The sequence below is a fragment of the Manis pentadactyla genome, chromosome 10 (assembly GCF_030020395.1).
Source record: "Manis pentadactyla isolate mManPen7 chromosome 10, mManPen7.hap1, whole genome shotgun sequence".
In the NCBI taxonomy this organism is placed as follows: Eukaryota; Metazoa; Chordata; class Mammalia; order Pholidota; family Manidae; genus Manis; species Manis pentadactyla.
The window spans coordinates 94,844,144-94,856,682 of NC_080028.1; the positions used below are offsets into that span (position 1 = coordinate 94,844,144).

Sequence of the window (12,539 nt, forward strand, 5' to 3'; positions counted from 1 at the left end):
TCTTAGACATAAGGAACTCATTCTGTGTCCTGGCGAGAATTCAGGATAGAGAGTTTCAATCCCAGTTCCAAATGAATAACCAACCTCCCCTACGGGCGCCTCCCAGAGCTGGGGAGACCCCACCCTCAAGGGGTGGAACGGAAGTCTGCGTTGAGGCCTTCCTTCACCAAGGTCAGGTCTCTGGCCTCAGCTGCTGGAGGCCCTCCAGGCCTGCGGAGGGCGCTGTGGGATCCAGGCCGCTCTGGCCGGCGGGAGGGCAGAGAGACCGTCTCCATGGTGGTGCGCTGTCCAGCATTTCAGCAATCGGCGGCGGCGACGGCGGCGGCCGCGGAGAGACAGAGGGCGCAGGGCCGCGGCGGCCGTGGAGCTGCCTACCGAGCCAAGCCGAGGAGGCGGACCGGACAACGCAGGGCCTGGCTTCAGCGCCCGGCGGAGCGCGGCGGTCAGCGCGGAGGTGAGAGCCCCTCGTGGGGCGGGAGCATTTCCCAGAGGGGCTGGGGCTGGGTTGAACCTCGGGCCTCCCCAGCTGGGCTGGGGCTCAGGGTCCGCAGGCCCTGGGGTAGACGGTAGGTTGGGGGACTGCTAGAGTGTTTGATCGGGGGTGCTAGGCACCAGGGGAACAGAGATGAGAAGCGTTGTTCATTTCACTGAGAGGGTTGGAGAAAGTGAGAGCACTGTGGGGTCGTGGGCAGGACTCCCTTGGCCATTAGTGACCGTGGCCGGGCTCATGAGGATGCTGTGGAGGCCCCCAACTGAAGTCCAGCTGCCCTCCCCGAGCTGAGGAGAGGACCTGCTCCCTAGAGAAGGGAGAGACCAATGCAGACACCCTGTGGAGATGCTGGTTACTGGGAGGGGTAGAGGGAGCAAGCTCCCACCTGAATGCTAGGTTTCTATTCAGCAGGGGTGGAAGCTTTGGGGACAGTCTGGCCCCTTTCCCAGATGCCCAAATGCCCCTGAGAAAGCAGGCGCTGGTATCTGGAACTGGGTCTCACACAGGATGGCATTCACTCTCACTCTGGGAAGAGGATGGGGAACATGGATGAAAAAATAGCCACTGGGAGTTTAGGGGATTCCTCTGCAGTCTCTCTGGATGCCCAGGGAGAGTTTCTGGAGTGGACCCAACTCCAAAACAAATTCCTGGTGAAAATGGGAGGTGAGAGAAGAGACGCAGCCTCTGCCTTGCATCCTCCTCCTCCTCCCTCCCAGGGCTCCTGCCTGGACAGTGTTGAAGCCTCCTGCAGCTCCTGCTCCTGGCAGCAGGTCCTCTGTGGGGATGGATTTGGGTGGGAGCAAGAGAAGGGCACTCGGGTCTAGCCTGATATTCCAATGCCTGTGCTTTGTCCAGCCATGATTTCTCACTCCCTTGAGACCTCAGTCACTCACCCACTTCTGGCACCAGGGCTGGTCTTTTGTCCTGTGTTTAGAGAAAAGCAGGTACTTTGATGAAGAGCAGAACAGGCGCTGGAGTTTCTCTGTCCAAGGGGCAACCTAAGGTCATGGCCCCAGCAGGTACCAGATTCCTCCCCAGCCAGAAATAGGACCAAGTGGGCTAGGAAATTGCTCCCACACAACACCAGCTTTTTGGCTCCTTGACTTTATGCCCCATCCCACTCTCCTGTGCCAGGTGGAGGAGGAATTCTTGAAGAGTGAATAAAGAGTTGGTTGGATTTTTAAGAGGTGGGGGTGGGTAGGGAGTCAGGGACTCCAAAGCCTGAGAGACATGGGTTCCAATGTGAACTACATGATTTCAGGTAAACCACTTAACCTTCCAGAGCCTGTTTCCCAATCTGTAAAATGGGTAGTGTTAATAGTATCTGCTCGGCTGTTAAAAGAAATAACCCAGATAATGGATGGGGAACTACTTTTAAGCTGTAAAATGTGAGGTGAGTGTTAGTAAACTGAATGGAAGTAAGCATTTCTGAGGGAGGAGCTGGATAAAGGTGGAAAAGTTTCTGCTTTGTTTGGAGCACATCTTTCTCTTCCTAGAGAAGGTGGACATAGGCTGAGGGCCTTCTACCAGACTCCAAGCTAAGCAAAACACTACAGTTGGCTCAGTTAATCCTCACAAAAATTTCACAAGGAAGCCATCATTGTCCATATTTCACAGCTGAAAAATGATACTTGAGTAACTTAACCAAGGTCATGACGCCACCCAAGCTGTCTTCCCTGGGGCAGAAGTGGAGCTGATGACCTGTCCCAGCCCCTTGATATCAAGGCCCAGTTAAATGCCAGTTTCTTGATTCATGATGCCAGCTTTCCAGGTGGAGAGCCTGAGGCATATGGGTGAGGGTGTGCAGTGCAGTGAGGAGCTGAGTCCCTCAAGGTCACTGGGATATTTGGAGGTGGAATGTGCTTTAAACTGGCCAGCTGGGTGCCCCCACCACAATCCACCTCTGCCTCTGCCAGAGGGAGAGTATGGGTCTGGCAGGCTCATCTGTTCACTGCCTCACCCACTTCTCACCTCCTCTGCCTGCCAGCCTCTTGCTGACCTAGGCAAGCCAGTGACTGCCTGTTCCTTTCCGAGCGGTTAGCTCTCACCCCCTGAGATGGGGCCACAGTCATAGGCAGCTGCCAACATTGCTGGAGTCAGCTTCCCCTACTGACTTTTCTCTTCTGCCCACTGCTTACTGCCCCAGCAGCCAATGGGGGCTCTGCTGAGGAGATGAGGGGAATCCACCCTCTCTTCCTTAACTCCTACCAACACTCTCAGCCTCCGCATGGACCTGTCACTACACCTACATCATCCAATTTCATCCTCACATAACCTGGTGCCGGAGGTGCTGCTACCTCCCTGTCACAGAGCAACAAAACAAGGCCTGGAAGTGATGTGACTTTCCCAAGGTCATAGAGCAAGGTCTTGGTGCAACCCAAGCCCACTGCCTCAGGGGCCCAGTGTGGTTTCCACAACACCACCCGAGCCTCAATTCCCCAGGCTGTCCTGGGTGTGGGCCAGTGTGGGAAGGGGAGTGGGGCATTTGGTAGAGGTCACTGAAGAACTCTGGGACAGGAATTCAAGGACCTTCTTTCAGGGCCCATCTCTGACCCTGGCTCCTTGTGTGACCTTGAACAGGTCCTTTCCTGTCTCTGGACCTCAGTGTCCTCAACCATAAAATGATGGGATTCGATTGGATGACACCCTGCCAGCACCAAGATTTTAAGATCTCTCTGCTCTATAAATCTGTATGTTGGGAAGCCTGTGGTTCCTCAGCAGAGGTAGAAGTTGACTCCAGTGTTTCAAGGTTTGACTTATTATTTGGAGCTAAGATTTAAAATTCACCCATGGGGTCTTAAAAACATGAGGTCTTAACTAAATGGGAGTAAATGTAGCTTGGAGATGCCAGGGAGATTTTGGAACTCTTTTGGCTGTACCAGGATTAAGCCCTTCTGGCCCAGGATTTGGGGTGACCTGTAGGGACACTGAAGATGCCCTCCACACACCTCCCAGAGTTGTTCGCCAGAGCCCAGGAGCCCCAAGGACACACACATCCAGGGGAGCAGCAGGCGGGCAGTGGCTGAGGCTTATTCATGTAATCTTGGGGACAGGGAGGTTTTTGCAGCAGATGCTCTAAAGAAAGGATGCAGGGCCCTGCAGGAGGAAGTGGGACGTATGATGACTAGTCCAGCTGAACAGGGAGGGGCAGCCAGGCAAGAAACCCAGGAGTGCCTTCTCAGTTCCAACACCTGGGCTCTGTGAAAGGGTGGGGAGCTCAGAGAGGGGAAGAGTTTAATGAAGAGAGAAAGGATGAGAAAGCAGTCCCTCAGTGAGAGTGGATTCAGAGAACAAGAGGGGTAGGGGGTGCTCAGTGAGGACAGAGTGAGATCAGAGAAAGGGCAGGAGTTCCCAAGGAGGGCTCATTACCAACAGTTTCAGCCCCCAGCCTGGCCCAAGTCCTTGTTGTGGCTTAGCGCCTGCTGACCCCTCTGGGCTCCGGCCCACTCACCGTCTTCTGGGGCATGATCACAGGAGGATGACAGCTCCATCCCCAGAGGCTGAGTCCTACTGACTCCATGTCATCCAGAATGGGGGTCTCAGGTGGCCTAAGAAGGTGAGCCAGTCTAGGCTGCCCAGGATGACTACTGGCCTAGGAGAAAGGCCTCAGTGACTATTTATGCTTTGGCTCTGGAGCAGCCCCCGAGCCCCAGGGGCTGCCCCCCTATAGCCAAAAGCCGCCTGCCCATCCACCCGCTGCGCTGCTTCCTCGGCAGTCAGCCTGGCTTCAGCCTCCTGCCGCCCCCGCCCTGGCCTGCTGCCCACTGCAGAGGCTGCCTTGCCAGCTGGAGCTGGCCAGCCGTGCCACAGCTCCCTTAGTACCCTGCTGGGGCCTTGGAGGGCTATGAGGCAGCCTGAGCCCAGTGAACTGGACCCTGGGGTACAGGCAGCTTACTGAGCTGGGGATCTCTTGGCCTGCCTATTTCCAGCTTTGAGTATGGTATGTGGCTCTGAGACCCCTCCCCATATTAAGCTCCATCCCCACTACCAGTCCCCAAACACCCCAGGATAGAGACAGGAAAAGTAAGTTTCATTAAATTCTTCTGATTTTAAGACAGATAGCCTTTGCGAACATGGGGGTGGGGGATATTTCCTTCCAGGATTTTGTCCATGTGTTCGCAGACCCGTAGAGTTAAATAACTGGGAGCACGCTGTTGGGGAAGTTGGCATCCTATTTTTCACTCTATTGTGACAATTCTCTGATGTCTTTAAAGATTCTTCCAAAAGCATGTTTTTAATGGCTGGAGGAGGGCTAGGCATGAGTGGAGCTGCTTCCCAGATTGCCAGTGAGAGCTGTGGGCAGAGCCTTACCCCTGCCCTTCCCTTTTGGCTGGGGCACAGCTTTGGGGTCTGCTGTCCCTGGGTTTCCATTGGAGAGGATGGCTTTGGGGCCTGTGACAGAGTCAGCCAGGGATTGAGGTGGGAAGGGACAATGCTGGGGCAGTGGCGGGGAGCATGTGAGCGTCAGACATCCCTGAGGGAGGTGGAACCTCAGTCCAAGACCTCAGAAGAAAGAGCTCAGAACTGTGAACCAGCGATTGCCAGTCTCCTGGGTTCTGATCTCACCTGGGCCTCAATCTCCACAATCAATTGCCTCCCACCCACAATCCCTCAGGAGCCGTAGGTTATGATGCTACCTGCCTCCAAATGTGCCTAGAGAATAACTCGGGCAGTGGGTGTGAAAGGGCCCGAGGGAAGATAAAATCCAGAGCACCCCCAAGAGCGGTCATCAGTGTGTGTGAGGCTATGCAGTCAGCATGTACCGAGCACCTCCTGTGTTCAAGCACAGTATGACCACTGAGGACACAGGTGAATCAGACAGTGGCCCTGACCTTGAAGAGCTCTAGCCCAGTTGGAGAAGGAGGCATGGGTGCTGACAGTGACAATCTGTTGAGGTCCTGGTATAACTAAGATGTCCACGGTGGTGTGGGCAGCCCAAGGAGGCTTCCGGGAGAGGGACATTTAAGTTGGGCCTTGGAGAATGACAGGGAAGGCACCAGACAGAGAAGGTAGAGGCATGGCACTCCAGAGAACAGAGTGGGCACAAAGATAGGAAAAGTCCTGGTGAACTAAGGGGAGACTGATCTTATGTAGCCATAGCAGAGAGAGCAGGCCTGGGAACAGAGGGCAGCCTAGGCAGAGCGGTAGGTTGTGGCAGGTTTTGAAGGACCCTGAAAAGCACTGTAAGCTGGGAAGTTATTTGGAAAGCAGTGGGAGTCACGAGAGGCTTTGGAGCGTTGTCATGAAATGGTCAGATCTGCACTTGCGGAGGCCAACTGTGACTGTACCTGGCAAGAGGATGGAGAGAAAGAGACCAAGGGCCCAGAGGCCAGGGAGGAGGCGATGGCACAGCTGCAGAGGGACAGGTACTGGAGACACGCCTCTGGGAGATGTGACGGGTGTACGTGGACATGCTCCAGGCCAGGTTCACCCAGACAGAAAGAAAGAGCAGCAGGCCAGGGCAGGGGCAGAGAAGTGGGGCAGCCTGCCTCCCTGCCCATCCCCAGCTGCTGGCAGAGCCCCAGGTTGGGGGAGTGGGCTTCAGGACTGGCAGAGGAGCCAAGCCACTCCTTCTCCCAACAGGGTGCCAGAGGGGGCTTGTGGAATGGGAAGGAACCTGGGACACTCTTCAGGTGCCACATCCAGGCAGTCCTGCCCCCTTCCCTGTCTGGCCCTGTCTGACACATGTTCCTTGGTCCTTGTGACCCATCCATTATTGTTTCCAGAACACCCTTCTTCTCTACCTCCCAAATTCTCTCTTCCTCTAGCCACCCTGCTTCTTGTATTTCAGAAAACAGAGGTGTTTGTTTATTCGCTCATCCAACATTTGCTCAGTAGCTCCTCTGAACTTAAAAGCTCAGTTATCCTTGTCATCCCAAACCCCGTGCTAGGCATGGGAGAGAGGAGGGAGCAGCCCTCGGTCTAGTGGGGAGCAAGGCCCATAAGCTGGTGAAAGTTTGGAAATGGAATCTGGTATGTGGAATATGACTGCCAGGGCACTGGTGCAGGTGGAGGCCTGCCTGCCTGGTTGACTTGGAGCCAGCTTCACAGATGGACCTCATAGGATGCCTACAGGTTTGCCAGGGAGGGCAAAGGGGAAGGGCATTTCTGGCAGAGGGAACAGAATGAGCAGAGATATGGAGGAGGAAAGAGCACCACTCACTCCGGGAATAGTGTGTCTGGAGAGCCAGGCCTGGGAGAGAAGGTGGCATCATGCAGGCCTCAGTGCCAGCTGAGGGAGTCTGGCCTTTCTCCTGTGGACACCAGAGTAACCAAGGGATATTTCCAGCAGGTCAGCACATAGCCAGAGCTGTTTCAGGAAGGTCACCCCTGAAGGGCAAGCATGATTGGGACAGATGGAAACAAGAGGGGGTCCTGTGGTGTATTTTCAGGACACAGGTCACATGGCCTGGGGCCTCTCCTACTGCAGCTCAGCTCCTCCCAACCTGGGACACCCAGAACCACAGCAGCCGTGGTCTCTGGGTGCAGAGTACATGCCTCAGCTGACAGTCAGTGAAAAGCAGATTCCTGCAACCCACCCGAAATGATTGATTCAGAATCTGAGTGTGGGGCCCGGGGGTCTGCACTGTTTAAAGCTCCCAGGGGACTGTACATGCTGGAGAAGAGAACCGGTGCTACTTTGCACATGCCGTTCCCTTTGTCTGGGTGCACTGCTTCCCTCTTCCTCTGCCTCCTAAACTTCAGCCTCTGCTCGCATGTCCTCTGTGTGATGCCTTGTTCCAAGCTCTCCTCCTTCCTCACACCCCCAAACGCCCAGTGCTGTGTCCTCCTCAACCCCTTTCATCCTCTGCCCTAGCCGGATGTTTACCCTTCTGTCTCCCTCCATAATCACCATGCACACCCATTTGGCATTTCCCACCTGCCAGGCACTGTTCTAGCTCTAGTTCACCTGTTCTAATGCCTTTCATCCTTCATCCTCATGACATCCTATGAAGTAGCGAGGTCACAGTGGAGGATACTGAGGCACAGAGAGGTTAATAATGTCATCAAGATCACCCAGATAAGACGGGGTAGGACCACAGAGGCCACGCTGTGCTGTGATGCCCCAGGCTGGGGTTCCTGGAGAGCAGGGCTGCTATTACTCATGGCCGCAGGTCCCCAGTGCAAGCACAAGACCTGGCAGACAGGAGGTGCTGGGTCTCCTCATCTGTGGGGTGCGCTTAAGGGTGACAGTTCCCCTCCAGGGCTGTGAGGTGTGTGCTCTGGGGTGGGGGGCGTGGCAGTGGAGGCAGGGATTCTCCTCTGGGATTTTAGGATGGAACAGTTTCTGGGACAGGAGGCCTTTCTCCCTCCTTTGCTGTACCTCTCCCACAGAAATCAGACCCTCTCAACCCTGCCTGGAGGTCGGGGGAGGGCTTGTAGCTAGGGTGGGGCCAGACGCCTTGATGGAGATTCTGGGACTGATGGTGGAGCAAGGTGGAGACTCAGAGAGGCCACAGCTGCAAAGCAGCCCCCTCTCCTGATCTGACCCTAAGGGGCCCCTGCCAGAGCAAGGAGGGCCCCCCGCCCTTCCTGCCTCCCACCCGCAATCCCTCCGGAGCCATAGGTTATTGTCAATGATGTCGTTAATTAACTGCTTAATTAACTATTTAGGCTAATCAGATTAATTGACATTAATTGGCTACCATTTGTCAAGGACCCTGGAAAGCTGTGCCTCTCAGAGTTGAAGTGTGTGGCTGGGGCTGAGCAGGGGCATCAGGGAAGAGCTCTGTCACTGTGCTGTGGAGCTCGGGGAGCAGGTGGCAGGCAGTGGCAGGACCAAGCGCACCGGGACTGCTGCCCAGGGACTGCGTATCTCTGGGGGGCTCACGGGGCTGGGCCCTTGCACTCCTGAGTCCTGGCTCTTCACACTTTGGGAAGCACATCACCCCTTCCTCTCCCTTAGTTGCATAAAAAAGGTCTAATGAGGGACCACGGGGCAGATCAAGATATTTTCCATCTCCCAAGGGGGAGACACTTAAAAATCCTAAATAAGCCACAATATAAGTAGGTCACCACATAACAACTGCTGGGATGAAGTGCACATATTCAGTTTATTTTTAAAAAAGGAAAGATGATCAGTATAGGGTAGATAAAATATGTGAAACATTAAACTATGATAAAATTATCAGGTTTGCATTATTTAGTCAGTTACAGCCCCCAAAACCCACAGTACATTTTAACGCCTGTTTTAAAACACAACTTACAGTTTTAAATTATAGCACTGAGACAAAAAAGAAAAAAACTACTATGAAATGCATCCTACGTTTTAGAAAAAGGAAAAAAAAGAGCCAGCCCACTCAAAAGTGGGAGTGTGAATTTGTCTTAGAGCCATTCTCTCAAGATAAAATGGCTCCCACGTCTAGCCCAGCACCGGGCTGGGAGTTGGTATCACTGACTCCCTGTGGGTCTCTTCTCTCTAGTCAATCCCTGGCCTGTCGTCCTGGTAGGAGGCTTGCGTGAAGCAGAAGAGGTGTGGATTTCAAGTATCCTGGAGATGAATACAAATGTGAGGGGAGAGGAAGGGGTCCATTTTTGTGGGAGGGTCAAGCTTCCAGGATGGCAGGAGGTTGGGCTCAGCTTGGTGACAGAGATCTCTAGCTTGGTAAGGGAAGACCTGGAGAATGAATGTGGGGTCCCCCTTTACTGCCCAATCCTGCAGCCCCTGGGGGAAGAAGAACCAGGAGAGACTGGAGGCTGTTGCCTAGCAACCAGAGGAGCATCTGGATCGATGGAAATGGCAGGTGGGTCTCCAGCCCCCAGCCCAGCTCTCTCTCTCTTTGATCTCACCCAGCCCAGCAGAAACCTGAGGGGGATGCCCGGGGCAGCCTGCTTGATTAGAGCTGAGTCAATAGAGGGAATTTTCCATAATGAGATTACACGGGCAGCAGAGGCAGCTGTGCTGGCTTCTCCTGTCACTCTCCCGGTCGGGCGGAAGAGGCTTGTCTGTCTGTCCAGCACACAACTTCCCTACTGAGCGCCTATGGGGAGGTACATCACTGCCCAACTTTGATTTTTCCAAGTTTTGGGCTGCCAGGAACTCAGAGCTTAGTCTAGCTGGCCCCACTAGTATCCAGATCCCTGACACAGCCCAAATGGGGAAACTGAGGCCCCAAAAAGAAAAGACATCTGGTCATACAGCTTTGAGCCCAGCTTTTCATTCCACTCCAGGGTGAGCCCCAGAGGCCACTTGGGAGAGTCATCAGAGAGCACGGAGTCCTGATACACAGGCAGCTCGCCCTAGGACACCTCACCAAGGCCACCTGGCAGGCACCTTCCCCAGGATGTGGACGTCTCCATCTCCCTGGCAGCCCATGCCATCAGTGACAGCTCAGCAATGATTAGGTTGTTGCTCAGGGTGCCCCCAGCCCACCCCAGATCTCCATTCTAGCTCAGGCAGCCACAGGGTCACTGAAGGCTGGAAGGCTACAGCTCCCCAAAGGCCAGTGAGGTCCCTAAAGAGAAGCAGAGGGGACTGGATAGGACAGGCTTCTCTGTTTCACTAGATGCAGAGAAGAGGATCTGAAATACTACGTGATTGTTTGGTCTCAGTACTGGTCTATATAGGTAGGTGTGCCTACCAGGCTGAACTGGTTTGTGTTACCTCCACTGACCAGCATCGCATACTCTGCTCTGTTCTACTGGTCTATAATGCCAATCTGCGCTGGTCTGTGGGTTCCCCTGATTGTGATGTATCCAATCTCAACTTCTGACTCAGACTCTCTATGGCCCCTCCTGAGCTATCTTGGTCTGCACTGGTCTGTCTGGGCTGTATTGCCTATACTGTGGGCCCCTCTGTCATGAGCACACAGCTGAGGCCTCCTTGTCCCTGGGAACCTGCCACCCAGATCCTCTGTTCTGTGAACCCAAATCAGAGCCAACAAGAAGCTGGACTGATGGGCAGGAGCCTGGGTGCCAGGCAAGTCCTTCCTGTTTGTTCAAAGACAGAGCTGAACTCCAGGGCTTACAGAGTATGTGACAGTATGACCCATGCAAATGTCACACACACAAAGCCCAGGCATATGAGTAACCAGGGACCTTTCCCATTGAGATCCCTGGAGATGGCAGTGGTAAAAAACAAGTATCGTGAGCTTCCTCTCAGTGCAAACACAGGCCGAGTTTCAACAAACATTCACAGACGGCTGCTCTGGCCCATGCTCTGTGCTGGGCACAAGGGACACAAAGATGGATGCAACCCAGTCATGGCCCCTGGAGAGGCCTCCTGAGGCCAGGGGTGAACAGTCACAATAGAATGAGGTAAACACTGAGAGTGGTTTAGCCAGAGGCTAAGGCTCTGTGAGCACAGCAGATGCATGTCCCCCATGGAGGTCAGGGCAAGCTTCACAGAGGTGGTGATGCTAGAGCAGCTAGGATGGAAGAGGAATGGCGTTCCGGGCAGAGCCGGCAGCATGGGCCAGTGTGCTCCTAGGTGGTGCAGAGTACTCTACATCGGAGACACAGGGGGTCTGACAGGTTGCCTGGGACGCAGGGGCCAGCTAAGCTACCTGGACTTTCTCCTGTGGACAGTGGGCTGGCCTTCCTTCCCTTGCCTGTCCCAGACACTCCATCTTGGCTCTGGGAACTTGGCCAGACCTGCACCTCCATTCTACAGCACAGAGATCACAGGGAGCGGACAACGCCATGCCCTGCCCAGGCCAGCTGGCCTCAGTGCAGGGCTGGACTGGGAAGGCCAGGAGCAGCACCACGAGGGCTGTGGCCCAGGTCCAGGCTGTCAGGGTGCCAGCACCTCTGTGGCCAGGCCCCTCTGCCCCTCCTGGAACCAGTCCTCCCCCAACACAGGCAGACCTAGCCTGGGGGCTCTGGCCGGGGCCTCCCTCTGGCTCCAATGGGCAGCAGGAAGCTCGGGCTGCTGAATAATTGAAAGGATGGCTTTCAGCATTTCTCCCTCCCCCGCTGCAGCGTCTTCTCCAGGGCTGGGTAACAAACAGCAGTGCTAGCACCTCCCAAGAGAGACTCCAAGGAGGCAGGCAGGCAGCTCACTCTGCTAACCCTCTCACTGCCGGCTGGCTGCGGTGAGACACCATTGCTTTGTGAAGCCTTCCTTACCATCACAAGCAAAATTTGACCCTCTCTGGTCTCTTTTTCACTTGCCCAGCATGGTGGGGCTCTGGGGTGAGGCTGTAATCAGCATGTCTTCATAAAAAGCTTGTCACTGAAAGAATGAACAATCCCACTGTGCTCTGAAGTATAGTGTTGTCTCCATTTTACAGACAAGAAAATTGAGGCTCAGGGAGGTTTAATGACTTTCCCAAGTCACCCAGGCAGAAGTGGTAGAGCCCAGCTCCCAGTGAAGGGGGAAGGGAGGGGCTTGTTGCTGCCAGCAGAGAGTGAAGGGAAAGTGGCCCCCATCATCCCAGGAAGCTCCTCGGAATGATGCCCACCCTTGCCCTCGGCTCCAGCCTCTGCCCTCTCCCCCTTCCTCCAAAATCAACAGCCTAGTTCACTCTCCAGTTCATCTCCAGCTATGTAATGACAACTCACAAATCAGACCTAGATCTCAGCCTCCTGAGTGCCAGGAAGCTTCCTGGACATCTTCATCTGGATGTCCAGGGACTCCTTACTCCCATCACATCTGAAAGAAGATGGTCAGCACTTAGGTATAATAGTAACAATCACCAGTACCATGTATGAGGCATTTACTGCATACTAGGCACTGTAATAGCATTTCACCTGTATTAGCCCTTTGCAACAGACCTATGGGGAGGCTGCTATTATTAGTGCCATTCTCCAAGCAAGGGAACTGAAGCACAGAGAGTTTAAGTCACATGTCCAAGGTCACTCAGCTCATGATTTCCCAAAGAGCACTGCTATTTGGTGCCCAGCCTTTGAGCATGGCCCAGTCTCACCCTCAAATCAAGGTTTCCCCGGGCAGGGCTCAGCCTTCCCAACAGACACATAATGTGGTCCTTTGGTCCTTTGGTCCTTTCCTCCAGACCTGGCCAGGTCACTACTGACCTGAGTATCCTACCCCTCTGAGCCCCAGGCTGAATGATGATTTCATTAGCTGAGAGGGCTCTGTGCCTAGCAG

At 54.5% G+C, this 12,539-nt stretch overlaps 1 protein-coding gene across 1 annotated transcript in view; it reads left to right on the forward strand.

Moving 5' to 3' along the window:
• The first annotated feature begins 346 nt into the window (after positions 1–346).
• Positions 347–12,539, forward strand: part of SRRM3 (serine/arginine repetitive matrix 3) — a 50,183-nt gene continuing 37,990 nt past the window's right edge. Inside the window, 1 exon segment of the mRNA XM_057487256.1 lies at positions 347–454. The gene's annotated coding sequence lies outside the window, so the exon portion shown is untranslated.